Source organism: Sapajus apella, unplaced genomic scaffold (assembly GCF_009761245.1).
Source record: "Sapajus apella isolate SASKATOON/1434 unplaced genomic scaffold, GSC_monkey_1.0 scaffold8, whole genome shotgun sequence".
Lineage (NCBI taxonomy): Eukaryota > Metazoa > Chordata > Mammalia > Primates > Cebidae > Sapajus > Sapajus apella.
Genome location: NW_022436948.1, coordinates 36877954 through 36900160, shown reverse-complemented (window position 1 = coordinate 36900160; position 22207 = coordinate 36877954). Strand labels below are relative to the sequence as shown.

Genomic DNA, 22207 nt, shown 5'->3' with positions numbered 1-22207 from the left:
TTGAACAAGAGATAGCAATAAACCTACCTCTTTTTGACCCACAAATCATGGATGACTTTCGTTAGCCTGGTAAGTAGGACAACAGATTTTTCATGCTCAGGATGAAGTAAATCACATTAAGTATAAAGAGAATAATAGTGTTCCTTATAATACAAATGAACAAACTATAACTATAGCAAATACATTTTAATAATTAACATTACTATTTATAAAATGACTTTGCTCTAGTATTCCTTTCTATTGTCTTACAAGGTAACATTGCTTGCAAAAGAAGCTTTAATGACAAGTTTTTTTTTTTCTGTCTCTACCTCATCCCAAAAAGTATGGGTGTCTGAAATAATTACTTATTTCTACAGTTTGATGCCCTCTTAAATGACTTGGTAACACTATTTTACTCATTGAGGGACATTTAAACAAATCATGTGTGTTCTCTCTTTCTCTGTTTAATTTTTACTAGAATCACACGCACAGGTGTCATCTTACTCTATGGCATGAAAGTATTCTGATAAGAATACACATGAGCCTATATATCATGTCTTTATCCCACATTATTTTAGGTTTACTTTTATTTTGTGTATTATATGATTGCTTAAAAACAAGTAATTTTTGTCATCAATGTCACTTGCTGTATACTGTATCCTTGGAAAATAACAGTAAAGTTTTACATTCCAATATACTACACTAGTTAATACACAAATCGTTAGAATTATATAAACATTTTGCCATAAAAATTACCTACATTGAAGACAGGGAGTGGTGGCTCATGCCTGTAATTCCAGCACTTTGGGAGGCCCAGGTGGGCGAATCACCTGAGGTCAGGAGTTTGAGACCAGCCTGGTCAACATGGTGAAACCCCGTTTCTACTAAAACACAAAACAAAAAATATAAAACAATTAGTTGGGTGTGATGGTGGGTGCCTGTAGTCTTAGCTACTCCAGAGGCTGAAGCAGAAGAATCACTGGAACCCAGGAGGCAAGCGTTGCAATGATCCAAAATCATACCACTGCACTCCAGACTGGGCAACAATGGGTAACAGAGTGGGGCTCTGCCTTAAAAAAAAAAAAAAAAAAAAAAAGAAAGGAAAAATTACCCACATTGAAATATGTGATAGAAAATAATCTGAAATTTTTTTATCCATAATACTATATTAATGAATTAAACAATTTTTGAGTTAAATATATATAGACCCAAAAACTGCCAAATTTAAATTTTATTTAGAAAATATCAAATATATATCTGAGTAATTGATAAAGAAAATATAATCTTCCAGTTTATAATTTGAAAACGAGTTGGAAGAGGAATTTAAGTCATATTATACAAGGCTTTTTCATTTTATGTAATATTTCATTTTGAGAATTCCGTCCTGTGCTTTAATAAATTCTAATACATCCTCTGAGTACTGCTCCATCCAAATGCAACACATTTAATCACAAAAGAAACATGGACAGACTCTCCATAACTCATCAGGGTGCAATCCCAATGGCAAAATTGTAATCTACAATATATAATTTTACCAAATATTCTAGACCTAAGGTATCTACTATTTGCCCTATTATAACATCTATTTTATTATTTTTTCCCACAATGCATACATTTTCAAGATTATAAAAACAATTTGTCAACACTTGAGATAAACTAATTCCTACTTATGAAAAAATGTTTTATAGTTGAGGAAATATTCCTGAGTACACAGTGTTAAGCCAAATTTCCCTTTGAAACTCTTTCTCACAGGGTTTTACTTCTACATAAATAAAGATGTATTTTTCTTTTCTTATTCATACATCTCTCATCTGAAATAATTGAAGAGTTAAGGTGTTGTTTGTTCACCTGTTGTATTGCCTCTCAGACTTAGGCATGTTAAAAATTAACTTCTTTATTAGCATGTAATGAATGAAAAAAATTACAAAGTAGCATCCACAAGACACATGTGGCATTCCTAGGTGTTCTCCATTTAATGACATGTGAATATATGTAGAAATGAGGTATATAAGTGGAATAATAAATAGGGTATACATTGGAGACATTTTCTATTTCCATCAAAATAAAAGGATAAATAGGATATTGTGCTTGAGGAGAACATTTTCTTTAAGAAAAATTAAAAACATATATTTGAGAAAAATCTATGCTACAAACTTAAGGAAAAACAGCTATTTATATGTCATTAGAATTGTGATATCACGCTAGAAACTTCACCAAATATCAGTGTATGTAATACAATAATTTTATGTGTTACAGCTCTTTTAAAATTTTTCTAGCAGATTTTCCAGCTAAATCCCCATGGAAAAACAAAATAAAAACCTACATAAACACATAAATAAAAATAATTTTAGAGAGAAACTGCAAATGCATACATTTTTAGTTAGATTTCCATTTTGAGGTGTCTCCAAATGAGAACTTATAGGCTTACTTTACCAGTACAAGTCTATTCTCGTCATTAACATTCATTCAGCATCAATTATACAAAGTCTTAGCTTCCTATTAATACCTTGCAACATGCTCCACAAGTACAAAATTTTCTCCAATTTAAAAAGTGCGTGTATGGAGACTCGGCTTCTATAGGAAGTGACTTATCATATAACTAGCCATGGGGATTAATTATGTAAAGTATATGCAACATATTCTATTATATTAACATGTATGTTAATGTACAATAATTAACATATTTATTGTGGTAATTATATGCTTATTGATGAATGTTTATGGATTAAGGTTTACAGTTATGTTATATATGAGTATGAGAATAACATTATGGGTCATATTTGTTTTTTATAGAACTTGTAAATAAATACAGTAAGAGTGGACTTAATTAAAATACATTAACCACATTGGTAAAAATAAATTTGGCCATACTACCCTAGTAATAAATTACTCTATGTTTAATTTAGGAAACCAAATTGATTATTTGACATGCTATACTGCAAGTCATATTTTATGCAGATAAACAAAATAACCTTTTCCAAGACTTGGACAGTAAATAAAAGAGGCACTAATTTTAAAGTATTTACACTGTTTAAAAAGGACCTTTTTATTTCTCACAATTTCTAAAAAAACTATTAAAAATGTGTTATGTAGAATAAAAACATTGAAAAACACAATTTGCTTAAGATTATGAAATAATCATTATCATGTAGAATTAAATAGAATAATGTGTATTCTTGCCTGTATTGTACAATATTTCTTTTTCAAAAAATCTTTGCACCTTACTTCATCATCCACTCTATTTTCTGTCTTATATTGAACACAGTAATCTCTCCTTATCCAAAGTTTTACTTTCCATGGCTTCAGTTACCCACGGTCAACCATGGTCTGAAATATCAAATGGAAAATTCTGGAGATAAACAATTCATAAATGTTAAATGACACACTTTTCTGAGTGTGATTACATCTGGGACACCCTGACTTATTCTCTTCTGGATGTTAATTATCCCTTTGTCTTGCCTGCCTATGCTGTATACACCGCCCACCTTTACACACTTTACTAGCTGTCTTGATACAATAAGGCGTTTGGAGAGAGAGAGGAAGAGAGAAAACATTCACATACATTTTATTGCAGTATATCGATATAATTATTCTATTTTATTGTTGCTGTATCTAATTTATGAATTAGGCTTTATCACATGAATGTTTAAGGAAAAACGTAGTTTATACATATACCACTGAAATTATGATGGTGCTCTTCGAATTACAGTTCCAACAAACTTATTAATAAAAGATATCATTAGTCAAAAATGCCCTGATAAATCCGTCGTAAAGTTGAAAAATCAAAAGTTAAACCATAGTTAAGTCAGGGAGCATCTGTTTGGAGTTCAGTACTGTCCTCATTTCAGGCATCTACTAGGAGTCTTGGAATGCTTGTGGAACAGATGTGGGGGGCGCTCCTGTATGTAACATACATTAAACAAAACCTACTAAACCTTTAAAATTAGTAATATGAAACTTAGATATAGTAAATCGAAGGCAACCTTATATTTAACAGATTAAACATTTTAAAAACAGCAACAGGAAAACAGAACAAAGGTATTATTGGAGTTTTGATACTTGGAAATATAAAATCCATATCAAATTGCCAAGACAGAAAAATTGGTAAACCAGAAAAAGGGAAAATAAAAGTACCACGTTGATGTATTTAAACAGAAGCCATGGCAACTGAATTTTTAAAATGTCTTGAATTTTATTAATATTTGGAGAGGAAATGAAGCAAATAAAATTGCTTCTGTGGACTGGGCACCATCCCTCACACCTGCAATCCCAGCCCTTTGGATGACTAAGGCAGGAGGATAATTTGGGCCACAGGGGTTCAAGACCAGCCTGGGCAACAAAGGCAGATCTTGTCTCCATTAAAAAAAAGAGATAAAATTATTTTTATAATATATTTTTAAAGGATCTTTATTTTGTATAAATTATTTTTGCAAACATAACACACATGTTGAAATGATTTTTTAAGCAATAGAGTGCTGAAAATATATTAGCACACACTTCAACATAACTTATAATGTTCTTATTTTTAAAAAAAGATTTCCAAAACTTTAAAAATGCATAAAAAATACTTAAGAAATAAAAATAATTGACAGGAAAATGGTTGTGTATAGAGAAATATGACTATGTTTTCTAATTTTGAGGTAAAATAAACTCTTTGTTTCAAATTAAATTGACAAATTTTGCATTATTAGAAGTTATATGTCTCTCTGTGTCTCTCCCTTATTCTGCTTTAGTTATTAGTTAAGCACGATTATAAATGAACCTTATACTGTATTTTATTTAACTCATATCTATGAGCAGGAGATGATCAATTACTATTTTTTTCACAAAAAGAAATGTATTTTGTAAAATGCTTATTAGATAGTGATATAAATAGGAGCTATTAATTTGTTTCTTCCTTGTATTAGAAATAAAATAGGTTAGATAGAATTGGCATATAGTCATCCAATGATATTCCAATAATAGGTTAACTTTAATTTAATAGTAACTTATTAAGTATCATAACGAAGTAGGTAAATATGTTGAGTAGAATGATGGTCAAAGATCAAAAATTTTAGCTTTCCTTGCCAAAATTGTAACATTATTCATGTTGCTGTTCTTTACTCTTGCCTTCATATTTATATTTATTAATTTGTTATAAATAAACATACAGTATTTATATATTTTATACAGATCAATAAAGCAATAAAGAAAAAAGAAAAAAAAAGCATGACTTTCAACTTAGGTTGCCATCTTAATGAAACTACAATTCAAACATTCAGAAAAGTACTGCATTTACATTAGTGGTATATTTGTACTGGTTCCACATGGTTATTAGTGAGAGAATTGCAAATATTACAGTTTTGTGCAGATGACTATTTCAACTTTTGTGGTGCAATACATTTGGCTTAAGATTAACAGGTTCTTGATGCTATAGACACAAGTTAATTTATAGATAAAAATTATTTTTACTTCTCAAACATCAGAACATTTGCTTTTACATCAAATGATTGTTTAAAATTAAGAATTTGAATAAAATCTATGATCATTTGATCAACAAATTTGAAAACTAATCAACAAATTGGAGTTTGGGTTTCACACTCTGTAGGTCACATGATGATTCAAATACTTTAAATCCTACTTTTAGGGTAGTAACATCGTATACCCAATGGTGTACATTTTGATTTCAACTGCAATTGAACATATTTGGAGACAATCTCATTAGATTCACATGCACTATTTCAGAGTGAAAGCATTCATCTATTTATGTATTTATTTATTTATTTATGTATTTTGAGGAAAACTCTCGCTCTTGTTGCCCTGGCTAGAGTGCAATGGCATGATCTCAGCTCACTGCAACCTCCACCTCCTGGGTTCAAGTGATTCTCTTGCATCAGCCTCCTGAACAACTGGGATTACAGTCACGTGCCACGATGACTGGCTCCTTTTGTATTTTTAATGTAGACAGTTTCACCATGTTGGCCAGGCTGTTCTCAAACTCCTGATGTCAGGTGATCTGCCTGCCGTGGCCTCTGAAAGTGCTGGGATTATAGGCATGAGCCACCGCATCCTGCAAAGACATTTATTCTTTAAAAAATGGTATATTTGGTAGGTCGTCTATTTCAAACCCAAGGAAAATTCAGCAAAACAGAATAAATATTGTTAAGTAGATAACGTGTCATTTATTTCTTTGAAATTATTATTTATAAAACTGATTCTATTGTTACAAAACAAAGAAAAAATATGGGAATTAATGTTATGTAACATGTAAATTCCAACAAAGTGTATTTGAAATGACCATGAATTGAGAGATAAGTAAATATCTTTACTCTTTAATACTGAAACACCTTATTTATACAATGTGTAAAATTTTGTTTCTAATAAAAAATTTTGAAAACTTATGAAAACACCCCCTATTCTATCTTTGTGCCTTCAAATAATAATGGACATGAAGCATACAGATATTAATTTATTTATTTACCAACAAAATATTAATTTATTTACCAACAAAATTTTGGACCCCTGGCATATATAAAATACTCATTTGTTTACTATTAAGATTAAAAAAAATACTCAATTAACTATACACATCTCCAATAGACATTATAGCTGCACAATAGGGGAATATATACAGATTTAACACAAGAAGAAAACAACAGTGTTTTCAAAGCATAGGGACAGAAGTAACCCAGTGAAATTTCAGAGAAAGAACTGCTTTTTTGTTGTTGTTGTTGTTTTGTTTTTGTTTGTTTGTTTGTTTTGTTTTGAGGGACTAACAAACGCTTAGAGAAATTCTTCTGATCACCAGGAAATGCGGAGTAAAAATTAATCAAGCCTATGAGGTAGCATTAGAAAATATACAGCCACAAAAAAATATTTGGTCCCAAAGGTGAAATAATAGATGACCATATTTTAATACATTAAAATGTATTCTATGCTCAGACATGCTTTGATGCTTTGTAAATGAATGTTGAATTTATGTGTAAAATCCATGCTAGGAACTGAGATTTTCGGTTAACAAGCTTTGGTTCTTTTTTTTTTTTTTGCTTTTGAGAACGAGTTTCCATGTGTTGCCCAGGCTGGGGTGCAGTGGTGTGATCTTGGTTCACTGCAACCTCTGCCTCCCAGGTTCAAGTGATTCTTCTGCCACAACCTTTCAAGTAGCTGAGATCACAAGTGGGTGGCACTACACCTGGCTACTTTTTGTATTTTTTTTAGAGCTAGGGTTTCACCATGCTGGCCAGGCTGGTATTAAATGCCTGACCTCAATTGATCAACCCGCCTCAACCTCCCAAAGTACAGGGAGTTCAGGGGTGAGCGACCTCGCCTGGGCCTTTTAAATCTTTAAAATCAATGTTAAAAATAAGAGCAGGTTATCAAAAATGAGTAATTTTATAAGCTAAACTGAAAAATATATTCTGGACCACCAGGTACTTCTCAGGATGAAGTATACATATTCTCGTGTTTTTTAATTGCCTTTGTTTTTGTTCTAAGAGTGAGATAGAATTTTTTCTTGGATATTAAGTTTTACAAAAAAGAACACACTGGATGCTGAGACCCAATTTTATACACTGAATGTTGTAAATGTATAGATTAGTATCTTAAATTCATTCTGGTTTTTCACCATATGGACACTCATATACTTGTTCCTATGTATTTACAATTTTTTTTAATCATTTGAGCCAATGCATAAAAGAATAAGAGATAATTAGATGATTGCATTTCTGGAAAGCAGACACTATAGGAGTTCACACTTATTAATGAAAGAAAATGTAGAATTCAGTTTTATGTACTACAGCCATAAAAAATATTTGGTTAAATAGAAACATGTAAGCTTGTGGTTTTGTTATATTGCCACCTTAGAAAATCCTATTTAGCAAAATGTATTTATTAAGTAGTAATTCTAAAAATAATTCTATTAAATCTTTTATCATGAAGAATTCATAAGATCTATTTAACATTATTTCTGTTTTGGAAATGCAACTTTTTTCATGTTGGTTTAAAATGAGTTTGCAAAATAGATACAATTAACAGAATTTCAAATTTTAAATTAAAGTTTGAACAATCATTTAGAAGAGTGAAAATATACCATTCTACAATCACTTTGAAAAACGTTTATATAATTTTTTAGATTTTTTTCTTTCATTTCTTGTTTTGTGTTGAACATACACTATGCCTGAAGATACATAGACAGTGTTTTTCTGGGAGGAGAATATATGATTGGTTTCTAAAATAGCATTATCTCTTTACTGTGACATAAAAAACAAACGATTGTTTTACTTGTTTACAATAATTATTCACCAAAAATTAACAAGAAAACCACAGATATTATTTTGGTTTTAATTTTTTTCTATATCAAATTATTTTTAGTTTCTCCAAGACTGTAATTATGAGCTCTCAGAGGATTTTCGAGTGGTCAGAGAACCCAAATGAAAAACCTATTTTACTTCCTTGCTCTGGAGTCAAGAGACTATCCTAACTTCCTTCTTATCCTCTGTGTGTGTGTGTTCCTGTGTGCGTGTGCGCGCGCATGTCTGTGTGCATGTTTTAATACTTTGTTTTCTAACTTCTGACCCTTTTGTTTTCCATCTGATGACTCTTATTTTAACAAGTTTGGATTTGGATTGAAAACCATTGTTAAGGACACTTACTCAAGATCATACACCGAAACTGCACACAATGCAAGCTCCCAGCAGAAACCACTGCCCACTAGTGGTCTGTAAGATAATTACAACACCATTTGTCCCACAACACTAATACATGCTCATACCCATATTAACACCTCCACTGGCAACAAACTTCTATTTGAGAACAACGTAATACATTTATAAAATTAATCATACGTTTTACATCTTTCATAAGGCTTATATGGATAAGATAAAGGTACATCCCTAGATTGGGGAAAACAAAGCCCAAGGAAATGAAGAAAATAAGTCACATTATATGAAAAATTTAACATGATATCAGAAATGACCTGGATAAACTTTAAGATGCAATCAATCTTTTCTGTAATTTTCTTTAGTTAAACATTGATTTCTACAGCCTTTTCTAGTAGACAATGAATTTTAAATGTATGCCAATAGTATTTGGCAGAGTTAGATGAAATGGATGGATGCTTTCTGCATTTTTTACTTGTATTCTCTCACTATCCCTTTCTGAAAGCTATATTGTTCCTCCCTGCACCAAAAAAAGGGCTCTGGTTCTTAAGTTTTATTCATATTTTTGCATTTCCTTACTCTTGAGAGTATGGTGGTGGAGGGCTCTGTAACTGTGTACATGTTGAGTAATTTAAAGTTAAATGACCCTCTAAGAAATATTGTAGGCATTCTCTATGTTCCTCTAAGAACCTAGGTCTAAGGAAAGGATTTGAATCCCAACTGCCAATGTTCCATAACGTCATGAACTACCAACATTGGAAGGGTTTAGAAAGGTAATCTATTCCTGATTCCCTTGTTTTATCTGAAAGAAAATAATTTCACAGTGGCAGTCTTCCAAAAAGCCACAACATCTGTTAGAAACGGAAGAACAGAAACCTAGACCTCCAGATATGGACATAATCTCTGGCAATGAATTGAATGTGAAATCTTTCATATGGCAAAGGAGTGATGATGTAACAATACATAATCCACCTTGATTAATTATCATAATGAAAGATTTTACTTAACACAATGAAAGTAAATGCTACAAGCAGATTTGCTGAATCTTAAAGCTGTAATTTATTTCAATCTGTAGTTTAAATGTGGTGCAGACATGATCATTTTAATCAGCTAATAATACTTGGTTATTCAGGAGGCCATGAAGAAGAAAACAAATCTAAACTAAACAATACACTCAGAAATAAGCATGTTGGAAAGTGTACAGATAAAAGTCAACTCATATATCAAAGAAAAATATATATGTGTATATGTATAATTTGTATATGTAAAAAATAATTCTCCATATATATTCATTTGGAAACATCAGAAAAAAGGAGGACTGAAATTTCTAAAAAGATCTTGGCATCTTAAAAGGAATGTAATGTTCATTTTAGACATCTATGAGAGCTAATTACCATTTATAACTAATTAAAATGGCATCTAATCTTTATTAGAACTTTATTTTCAAAGACCCTATATAATTATCATCCTAATTTGTCCTCTCAATGGCAGTTAGAAATAGTCAAGGGAGATTTTAGTTTTTCCATATTACTAATAAAACAACACGGTCAAAATAGTCAAGTGATTTGTCCAATTTGAGTCTACTAGGTGGAGAGGGGAGAAAAAAGTTTTATTTTTTTTTCTCTACCAATTTGTATCTCCAGGTGTGACTTTGTCTATTAAACTGACAAAAGACAGAAAAAGAAATTCACTCACAGGCTTACACATATGAGCACTCAGAGATAAGTAACTAGTGGATGGTTAGAATTTGGACTTATCTAGTATCTTAACGAAAGAACAATACATTTTTAGAGATGTGACATGATAAAGGAAAGTAATTTTTGAGTTTTTGTGGAAGGCAAATTATGGGAAAATAGCTATGTGGAAGAAATAATGGAAGAGAAGTTTGTTATGTAGATTTCTCTGTTGCCCTCTCCAGGCTAATGTCTAGAGTTATCTCCAGTGATTAACATCTGCCCTTGCTGATGGAGAGTAGAGGCAGGGAAATCCTCACAAATTTACGTACTGCTTTTAAGAAATAAGAAGAGGGCAGTGTCCCTAGATGTGTCTTTCTTAATTGTCTTCAGCCCATAATAGTCTTTATGCCAAAGTGGCATATTTGTGGGTAGCATATTCTGCTACCCTATGGTTGCTAAATCTGTGATCTGCAACTATCTATAAAATAAAATGTCACTCAGTTTAAATACCAAATTCTTTATAAAAACACAATCATTTATACCTCACATTTTATGATTATCTTACCATGAAGGTAAAATAATTATCTACTACCAAAGATAATTATAAAACTATAATAATTGGCTTATCTATTTCAATTCCTCTATTCCAAAGAAACTTTGCTTTAAAAAAGACTCACTATTAACCCTGACTGAATGTATTTTAATAGCAAACGACTACCTTTAAAATATATCCCAGCAAACTAAAGTCTTCAATATAATCTGCAATGCAACATACTACATAAAAATAGATCTGATCTTAAAAGCAGGAATTATCAATTTAGATTTAGATCTAACAAGTAGGTATCTTGGCAATAGTCAGTATTAGGAGGATTTTGTTATGATGGCAAATCCCTGCCACATTTACAAATCTGTTCTTAGTCAGCCAATGTGTTTAGTTTCTAGAATGAAGAATGGACCATGGGTTAGTCTTGTTATTGTCCCTGTACACACAGTGTGAGGGCAGAAAGTTAGTACTCTCACTAAGATCTGGACTTGTAGCCATATTTAGCCATTATGCATGAGGGGCCACTATTTAGTAAGACTCATAGCAACACTTATGATGCTACTTTTCAATTTATGGACTCATCATAGCTGGACACTATGGCATTATTTCTCTCAACTTGAATGAGATCTGATATTTCTATTTCACTACAGAAATTTCAGTTTGGATAGTTGAATTTCTTGGTTCCGTGTCAGTACTCTCCTTCTTAGAACTGACATTCCTCAGACCACCTCCTTTTTAATGGTTAAGAACTATAGACATAATGATAGAATGTTCATTAAATGTGCTAAATTCAGTAACGTGTATTCATTATGGCACAAAGCTCTAAATTTTAAAATGACATCCTAGCAATTGTATTCACCTTGACAATACCTTATGCTAATTCACAACTTTAATATTTACCATTGGACATTTGGATAGTTTTCTTTTTCAGTTATTAAATTTCCCATCTGATTTAAATTAAAATATTTATCTAAAATTTTATTTAATCAGTGTCTCCTATTAGTTCAGGCCTGTCTGTCAGAATGAAACTGCCTTTGCAAAATTATGACTGAGGACAGTGATAGAGTTCTAATTTAACCGACTCCATCTTGCTTTTAACTTCCAAGCTGTCCTTACTCATTCCTGGATGTAGGCTGAAATAACTTTGGAAGAACTTTAGTTTATAGTTTAAACAAAGATAGTAACAGCTCTTTCCTAATGTAGAACTACTTTTTGCCTGGGGACTAGATTGCCTTTGTAGGACTAACATTAGCCACAAGATTAAAAATTAAAAATTATGATTTAGGAGTCATGCAGCTGGAGGCTACAAGATTCAGACCCTTCCTGAATTGCTCCTAAGATCAGTGCTTGAGATATTTTGCAGACCCTGTGCTTGACGGATAGGCTGGCACCATCTAGATCAATAAACTGGCTCAACTTATCCTGTGGCAAGTCCCCCGTCACCCAACCCAGGAACCGATTCAGCACAAGAAGACAGTTTTGACTCCATGTGGTTTCATCTCTGACCAATCAGCACTCCTGGCTCACTGGCTTCCCCACACACACCAAGTTATCCTTAAAAACTCAGGGAGACTGACTTGAGTAATAATAAAATTCCAGTCTCCCACACAGACAGCTCTGAGCGAATTACCGTTTCTCTATTGCAATTCCACTGTCTTGGGGAATCAAATCAGTTCTGTTTAAGCAGCAGGCAAGGTGAACCCCTTTGCAGTTACAAATTTGGGGGCTTGTCCAGAATTGCCCTTGTGGCTACCTGCTTGTGGTTCAGTGCCCCCACTTCAGTGATGGATCCAGAAGCCAGCCCAAGTGGCCACCTAGTTTTCCTGGACTGGGGCTGACTCTGGTACTCACTCTACTGGTAGGCTGCTGCTGACCCAACATGCATGGATTTAATTGCAATGGAAAAATAGTCATGGGGAGACATTCCTTAACTGTAGCCCTGTCACAGGGTGTCTATCTGTAGCCCCATCATTGGGTGTCTGTCTGTAGTCCCATTGTGGGGTGTCTGGATTGGTGACTATCCTAGGTGCTGTCAATGCCTCCTTCCTTTTCCCAGCTGGTTCTATAGCCCTATGGTGGGGTGACTGTTTGTAGCTCCACAATGGGTGTTTGTGTCTGTAGCCCCACTGCAGGGTATCTGTTCAGCTCCTGGGTGGTCTTGACCGGGTCTTTCTAACTAATAGCAAGAGTCTTGGTTTGGAAGTCCTGTCAATCAGGAAGATTTCAAGGAAGTTTCTCAGGTGGAGAATAGGAGGATAGTTTGCAAGGGATACTCTTGGAGTTCTTGGTTAGGGATCTGATTTGGAAAGCCTTCTGTCTGCCTCATCCTTGTGTGTGTTTGTATATTTGGAAGCAATCTCAGAAGGGGTTGCTGATGGAAGTTCAGCAGGCCTAAATCAAAAACCCTCCTTATTTGTCTGGTCAGGTTCGATGAGCCCTAAAGAAGTCTCAACAGGCCTGACTCTCTTGGTGACTATCCCCTCTTCACTTTGCTCAGAGACCCCATTATGAATTACTGTTTAAAGTTCCCCCACCTGTAGTGGATGGATCAAAGACAACAGGGACCAACAGGAAAAAGTTTCAGCTTTCTTGGTTGATATTGGGTGCTTAACAAGGTGACTAATATTTGTTAGGTTATGTGTATTTTGCTGGGATGGAAAATGTTAAGTTTCCGATGCAGCCTGTTGGGCAGAATCTTGCAAATTAAGCACACATTGTTGCATAAAACAGGAAAGGGTGATTTTCTCTTGTAAAGTGACTTGAATCCCACAGCTACGTTACAGTAAGCTGGGACATCAGAAGCGACTCTGTTCTTCTGGAAGGTGCAGAGAAAAGGAGCCTAGGAAACTGGTAGGCTGGCATAAAAGGGTAAGAAATTCTTACCAGCCAAGTTTCTGGTCCCTCTCTCTCTCTTTCTCTGTCTGGGTAAACAGTAAATGTCACTATTTTTCTCACTGCAAGGGTCTTTATTAATCAGTAGAAAAAGAACTCGTGAGATTAGTCTTAGGCGGTAGCAAATCTGGTGTACTTTTTGCTAAGAATTCGTCTTTATGTGTTCTGTAATGAAGAAAGGAGTGTCACAGGATAGAATGTGGGTTTAGGACCCCTAAAAGCCTGCTTTACAAGCCAGCCTAACAGGCTGGTCAGTTACAAACTTTGCTGCGAATCCCTGAAAACAATACTGAATGAAAGTTCTCAGTCTTGTTTTTGTCATTAAGAGATTAACCTTGTGATGATGTGGGTACTTTCTCTTGGATTCTGCCATCTTGAAGACAGGAACTTGGGGATTCATATCATAGTTAGCCCTAAAAATTTTCTTAAGGCCAGGGCACTGTGGCTCACATCTGTAATCCCAGCACTTTGGGAAGTCAAGGCAGGCAGATCACCTGAGGTCAGGAGTTCAAGACCAGCCTGACCAACACAGTGAAACCTCGTCTCTACTAAAATACAAAATTAAGCCAGTAGTGGTGGTGGCTACCTGTAATCTCAGATACTTGGGAGGATGAGGCTGGAGAATAGCTTGAACCCAGGAGGTGGAGGATGCAGTAAGTCAAGTTCATACCATTGCACTCCAGTCTGGGCAACAAGAACAAAACTCTGTCTAAAAAAAAATGTATATATATTGTTCAACATCCACCTATGAGTAAGAACATGCAGTGTCTGATTTTCTGCTCTTGTGTCAGTTTGCTGAGAATGATGGTTTCTAGGTGGGGAGCACTACACACTGGGGTCTGTTGAGGGAAAATAGGGGAGGGACAGTGGGGAGTGGGGAGTTGGGGAGAGATAGCAGGGGGAGAAATGCCAGATATAGGTGAAGGGGAGGAAGGCAGCAAATCACACTGCCACATGTGTACCTATGCAACAATCTTGCATGTTCTTCACATGTACCCCAAAACCTAAAATGCAATTTTAAAAAATTAAAAATAAATTAAAAATAAAAAGTTAGGCAGTGAAAAGCCTTCACAAGCTTGAAATTGGCTTCTCTAGGCTCCATCTGGGAAGAGAAAAGGAAACTGCTTAAATCTGTAATTCAGTAGCTGAGTTTTGACAATAGTGGCCTGGGTTCTATTCTTGGCTTCTGCAATGATTCCTTTCTGGTTTGCTACTCATGTAACTTTGTCACTTATTGAAGTTTCCCCCACCCCCATGGATAGCTTCTGATACCCTGTCTTGAATTTTCCTTTATCTAAACTACCCGGGAGGAGACTCTAAATCTTGAAAAAAGGAAAATCACTTACCAGGTTTTTCACTAAAAATAAAAGTTGCTAAGAGTTAATATTGTAATGTGAAATTGAGATTACTGGAGAAGCAGGTTTACATACAAGATGTGTAGTGAATGTGTTTTTCATTAAAGATTATACGAAGGCATAGGAATAGGGTTTTTGTTAAAGGGAATGTAATTTTGTCTAGTTCAGAGGGTTTTAAAGATTGCCTTAACTTAAAAGGGTAACCAAGACAAAACTGAAAGTTGAAACAAAGTGAAAAAGGGTTTGTAAAGGGTTAATGTTATGATAAAAATTATGAGTATAAACAAAGCGACTAAGATTTAAAAGAAATTATTTAGGTTTTTCCATATGTTAAAGCATTAAAATCATACTGATGTGCAGCCAGAATCTGGGTACATGTGTCCCAATAATAGAATTTTCTTAAAAAATTAATCTGCAGTTTGATGCAAAATTGTAAAGTGTGCTAAGAAGTTTGTGAAAATCTTACCTTATGGTCAAAATAATTAAAACTGGATAGAAATAAAAAATAGCTTTAACATTAAATATGTACTTATGCAAACATGAAATTTTGTTTTCTCTTTTGAAGAGGATTTTTATGAAATTTTAAAAGATATTAAAGGGGTTTTATTTCCTCTTTTCAGTAACTTGTAGAGGAAAAAAGAAGGAGAGAAAAGAGACAAATTCAGTTGGTCTCATGATATCTGCATTGGGTTTTGTTTGGAACACTAAATCTCCTCTATCAGAGTAAAGGTTTTCTTTTCTAAATTTTTGAAATTATTTTGGACAAATGAATAATTTATGATGACCTGGGATTTTATTTTGTGACAGCCAATGTTTTAAATCTTTAATATTTGACAAAATTTCCAACATCAAATTATAAATTATGTTTCTTTTTATCCTAATATTTTAGATATTAAGTCCTCTAAAGTCCTAAAATAACATTTGGCTTATTTCATATAAAAATCATAGAGGAAACCCATTGTCAAATATGAAATGTTGTTAGGTTGCATTTGGGCTACATTTATGTAAAAGTTTATTGGCATATGTTCTGAAATTATGTAAAACTCCTATAATTCTGATGTGACTTAGTATATGTTATCAGTAACAATTATAATTATTATGTTAACTGACTGTGTGATGCAGAGGTAACAAATTTCCTTGTCAATCACGTCTTTAACTGTGGCTGCACCAAAATGGTTATTTTGTCATCCACAGAAAATTGTTGTCTTGTTTTGGTCCTCTTTAAAAGATGGTTTTATAATCAGCTGTAAAATTTAACAGATGCTCTTAAATGTAGGATTCTGGTTAATAACTCTGGAGACTGCTATGTTAGAATAGAGGAAAACTTTCAAATAGAAGAGTGAAAGAATGGTGATTGGTTTTATTTGGACTATATTTATATAAATATATTATTAGTGTGTGTTCCAAAAATTATGGAAAATGTTTATAATTCTGATATGACTTAGAGTACATTATTAATAGTTATAATCATTATGTAAAATTGTTGTAGTTCAGTATTCCACGGAAGTAACCAAAATTCCTAGTCAACTGCAGCTTTAATACTGTCTATAGGTTTTTGTCATTCACAGACATTGTGTCTTGCTTTGGTCATTTTCAAAAGGCAATTTATAATCAGATATAGACTCTGAGTGCAGGTCTCAGATAACTTTAAAAATTGTACTATTGGAATAAAGGAAAAAATGAAACTTCTAGGACTCTCATGGAAAGCTTATGTGTTAAACATTGTTAATCCTTTTGTTTTCAGAATCAAGATACTTTATTTTTTTGTTACCTGTAACAAGTGAACAAAATATACTCCTTTGGGGGGAGGGTAGGACTTTTGGAGCACATTTGTTTCTCTCTACCTGATTTCTCCAGAATTTGGAAACTATTCATAAGTATTCTCAATTTATGGCAGTATAGTTAATTGCATATGTGCAAAATGAATCTTTTTTCTTTAGTAACAGGACACAATTGGAGAAAGTGGTTATTTTACCAAGTCTTTTACTGGAATGACAGGCTTCCTTTAAAGAATCAAAGTTATCTTATAGAGCCAATTAGGCCTCTTAGGGAACTTGTCCTCATTCCTTGTCTTCACAGCCCATGTACAAGGTTCCTGACCTGTGGTAAGTAAAGAATGCCTCTTTCTAACAGGCCCAGAAACTCCAAATTACCTTGGGACATGGAGAGAAGAGGAATTTGCCAACTCATAGGCATTTGAAGGTACAGACCTATGGCTGGGTTCAGCTTTTTAAAAAGTCCTGTCTGAGATTTCTTGTGGAACAGAGTTCCATCAAAACCAATTAAATGTGAAAAATAATTATTACTTCAATTTATGCAAATAATCAGGCAAATACAATAAGACTAAAGTTTATTTTGTAAACAAATCAGTTCTATCATGATTGCTTAAAAAAAAAACGGAGAGAAAATATGCTTAAAAAAAAACAACAACTATAGTACACTGTTTTTAGCTGTTCTTGAGTTTTCTTTCCTGCAATTTAGACTAAATTCTAAATTCTTGGTGGGCTAGAAGTCTCCAAATTAATGCTTTCAAATCTTGGCATTTAAAATTGGGAATTGTGCTCTTCATCCTAGGACTCATTATTTACCTTATAGCATGCTGTTCACTTAAATACTGTACTAAAACTACAGATGAAAATACTAATTTTTTTTTTTTTTTACTTTGGGATCTGGGGTACATGTGCATATCCTGCATCCTGCAAGATTGTTGCATAGGATAGTGGTCATCTTTGAAAGGTGGTGTGCAAAAAAGGAGGGCAATATAAAACCTTCCAGGGTAAACATTATTTTCTATTTACTGAGCTGATCTTGGTTACACATATTCTTCATTTTGGCAAAATTCCCTGAACTGTTCACATTTTGATGGGCACACTTTTCTACATTAAACTTCAAGAAAAGTTTTTAAAGTGGCATGGGTTTTAATACTTTATGATCAAGGCAGGTACTATGATTATTGAGACAAGAACCAGGGGTGACTCAAACTCATTTAAATATTTTTATGTGCTTTGTAAATTAATGTGATTCTGAACATAAAATGTTTTCTGGGTATGATTCATCTGTATTATGGCATACTATTCAGAAAGGAAGAGGAATGAACTATTGATATGTATTCAATAACTTCAGTGAATTTTAAGGTAATCATTACAAGAGGAGATAAAGAAAATTATTATAAAATATTACAGATTGGATTATTCCATTTATATAACATTTCTGAATTTTACACAGCTTTTTTAGTTTTATAATATTAATCTAAAATGTATACATATTTAAAAACCACCCATACCAGTAAATATTTTTTATCATGAAAAATAAATAAATAAAATTTATATTTAACTGACTTCTACTTTATATATAAACTTTAATGTATGGAAACCATAGTACTCCCCAGTCCAGGCTCTGCACAAATCATACAGAGTTCTACTGAAAAATGAGGCCACATAATAATCTAGCAGATACATTCCTTTCAGTATGTAATACTCATTTGAAATGAGGGCACGAATTAGAGGCAGTGAGCTGAATATGCATTTAAGAGAAAAAAATACTAAATTTTTTCTGTTTTTTTTTAATATTTTTATCTTTTCTGGCCCACATAAAGCTACAAAATACATATCATTCTGCATAATGACCTAAATATATGCAGAACAATAATAAAATAATTCTGATCAATAGTTATTTATAAAACAAAAGAGAGATTCCTGGTTGCCAGGGGTTAAGGAGGAGTAAGGTATAAGAGATGCTGATGTGATTATGAAAGGAGAATACAAAGGAAGGACTCTTACAGTGACGGAAATGCTACAATCTTGACTACAGTAGTGGGTACACAAAACTACACATTTGAGAACATCGTGTAATAGTAAATTTATGCACATAAATGAGCATAATAAAACTGTGTAAATCCTAATAAGTGAAATATATTAATGTCAATATCCTTGTATAATATAGCTTTATCATTTTGCAAGATACACATCCTCATCTCAAGGAAGCCAATGGAAGTTTCTGAGACCAAAATTTAACCAGTTTAAAGAGTAAAGAAACCAGACTAACACCCTTGTGAAGAGTAAGCTGATCACTTAATTCATACCTTTCTTCTGTCACAACACATGCTGTAAGACAGTTAAATAAAACCTACTAATGTTTGTAAGAACACAGTGTGACAGGTATGCAAAGGACCCTGAAGTGCATGTCCCTACATATTTAGTTTGAGTCACTTCAACACAAATAACTGTTTTCATATGATAGAATGAATATAAAAATTTCCCCATCTATCCTTCTCGTTAAAACAACCAATAAAAAGTCTACATAAATTGTTACCCAAACCAATGAAATATCAAAATCAGTGTTTCAAGGGGTCAGCAATATATTAAATCTATCAAACATATAATTCAATCTTAAAGATGTACTATAAATTCAAATACAACATCTGCAACTATAATTTTAAAATCTTGAAAGAAGACACTTATTACAAGATAAAATTTACAAATAAGCAACTTTGTGCTTGAATGATAGAGAGCGCTAACTGGGAAAACTTGAACATTAGGAAATTAATACATTTCTTAGAGAAGCTGATAATAAAATATGTGAAGTGTATTTTGTAAAATAATTAATTTAATAATGAGTGAATGTAGAATTTTTATGTCAATCAAATGTGTGTAGAAGAAAATACAGATTTGTATGTAACTATAGGCATTAATCAAATAAACACACATTTGAAAATTGCAACAGTAATAATAGATAAAATGGATATTAATAATAATAATAATAATTATACATTTAATAATTGCTTGCTGTGTGCCAGGAGATAACCCCAGTGCTTCACGTACTTCAAAGCTCTTAATTGTCTCAATAACTTAATTATGAAATCGAACAGAATACTACTCTCGATTCCATTCCTTTCAACCACACCTATTTATTCCCACATCTAACTCTTATGTGTCATATAAGACCTTATGTCCATTTAATTTCTCAAGCTAAAATCCAAGTTCCCCTTTATTTTACCTTGCAATCATGCCCTCCTGTATCAAATCTATCAGTAAATACAAGGAGTTCTGCCTCTAACAAATATTTCAAATCTGTCACTACCTCATTTTCCCCTGGCCCCCAATTCCACCACGATCAATATCACGTCTGGCCTGGAATACTGCATTTGCCACATCAATAATTATTATTTATAAAGCATAAGTCAGAGTCTTTTTTTTTTACTATGTCAATTTGATCTTGCCTTTTCTCTGCTAAAATCCTTTAATATCTTCCTGATGAACTTTCAGTAAAATTTAAACTCTATATACAGCCTTCCACATCTTACAGAAAGGGGTCCCTGCTTAAATCCCTATCTTCATCGTATACAAATATTGAAGTCAGTTCAACCACAATGCCCTTATTCTTATTTCTCACTAGTAAAAGTACTTTAGCTATTACTCGGTATTTACTACTTCCTCCCTGGAAGGCTGTTCCCAAGGTGTTTCAATTGACAGGTGTCTTTCAGTTTTTCAGGTATCTCTTCAAATGCCAACTCTACAGAAAAGTTCTCACAAGTATTCCATCTAAGGTAATACTTCATTGCAATATATCATGTATTTCTAATTTTTCCACAACATATTCAAAAACTGCTTTTAGTTTATTCTGTAAATGTATTTGTTGATTTCTTATCTCTTCCCAATAATACTAAGAACTTGGTTGGACTTGGCATTACTTATCTTTGCATTAATATCACCTGTGCCTAACAAACTTTCATATGGAAAATAATAAATATCTATAAAATGATATGTCAAGTTGAAATTATATACAAGATGGGTTTTATATTCCACAGAGCATAATTTTAATGTCAAACTGGAACTTCCATAGGGTCAATGTTAACCTCAAGTATAATTTCAATTATTGATAATGACAGTGTAGATATTTTATGTGGAGGATAATGCTCTCTGTAGACTATATTAGTGGTTCCTCTAGCTCTTCATTAGACATGCTTTCTCCGTGGCTGTCAATTAAATATTTGATCAATTCTTTATGATCTCTTATGATTTTCTCCTGCTGGCATTAAAAATGTTAGGTTTAATTATAAGCCATTTTCCAGGGCTGACCTATTCTAATTGCTATTCAAATCGCTTTCTTGTTCTCTCTCTCTCTGTTCCTCTTCCTCTTCCTCTGTCTCTTTCTTTTTTAATTAAGAGCGAAAGTGATTATTTTTTTCTCAAACACCTATGAATATTGTGCAAATTATAATCATCTTATTTATAATAATCCAAGTTGAAAGAAACATGAAGAATTTCCAAAAAAAAACAAATCACTCCTTATTTTCTGGAACACTGCAATATGAAGCATATACTTAAAATAAGATTAAATAATTTAAATATTACACATTAAAAATTATGACTATAGTAATGAAGACACTGTGGTATTGAAGAAATATTATATAATCTATAGAACTGAATAGAGACCCCAGAAATTGATACAAATAAAGTCAGCTGATCTTTGATAAAGGAGCAAAAGAAACAGAATGGAAATAAGATAGTAATTTCCATCAATGCTGCTGAACAAGTGGACATGCACTCACAAAAATGTGAATCTAGACACGGAATTTAGACCCTTCACAAAAATGTATAGACCCTTCACAAAAATGTATACACCCTTCACAAAAAAGGTATACAAAATAAATTATAGACCTCAGTATAAAATGCAAAACTAAAAAACTCCTAGGATTTCACATAGGATAAAAAAATTGTATAATCTTAGGCTTGATGACTTTTTAGATATGTCGCCAAAGGCATGATCCATGAAAGAGCAAAGTGATAAGCTAAACTTAAAATTTTAAATTTAAAAAAAATCTGCGCTGCTAAATACACTATTAAGAAAATGAAAAGACAAGGCATAGATTGGAAGAGAGTATTTGCAAAAGACATATCTGAAAAGAAACTATTATCTGAAACACACACACACACAAAACACTTATAACTCAAAAATAAGAAAATAAACATGCCTATTAAAAAATGAGCCAAAGACTCTAACACACACTTTACTAAAGAAAATAGACATATGGCAATTAATTATATGAAAGTAGAGTTGACATCATACATAATTAAGGCAATGCAAATTAAAAGAACAATGACATATAACTAACTACTCACCCAT

The 22207-nt window shown here is 32.8% G+C and overlaps 1 pseudogene; it reads left to right on the top strand.

The window, feature by feature from the left end:
• The first annotated feature begins 2224 nt into the window (after positions 1-2224).
• Positions 2225-2290, top strand: LOC116551109 (annotated as a pseudogene).
• The last annotated feature ends 19917 nt before the right edge of the window (positions 2291-22207 follow it).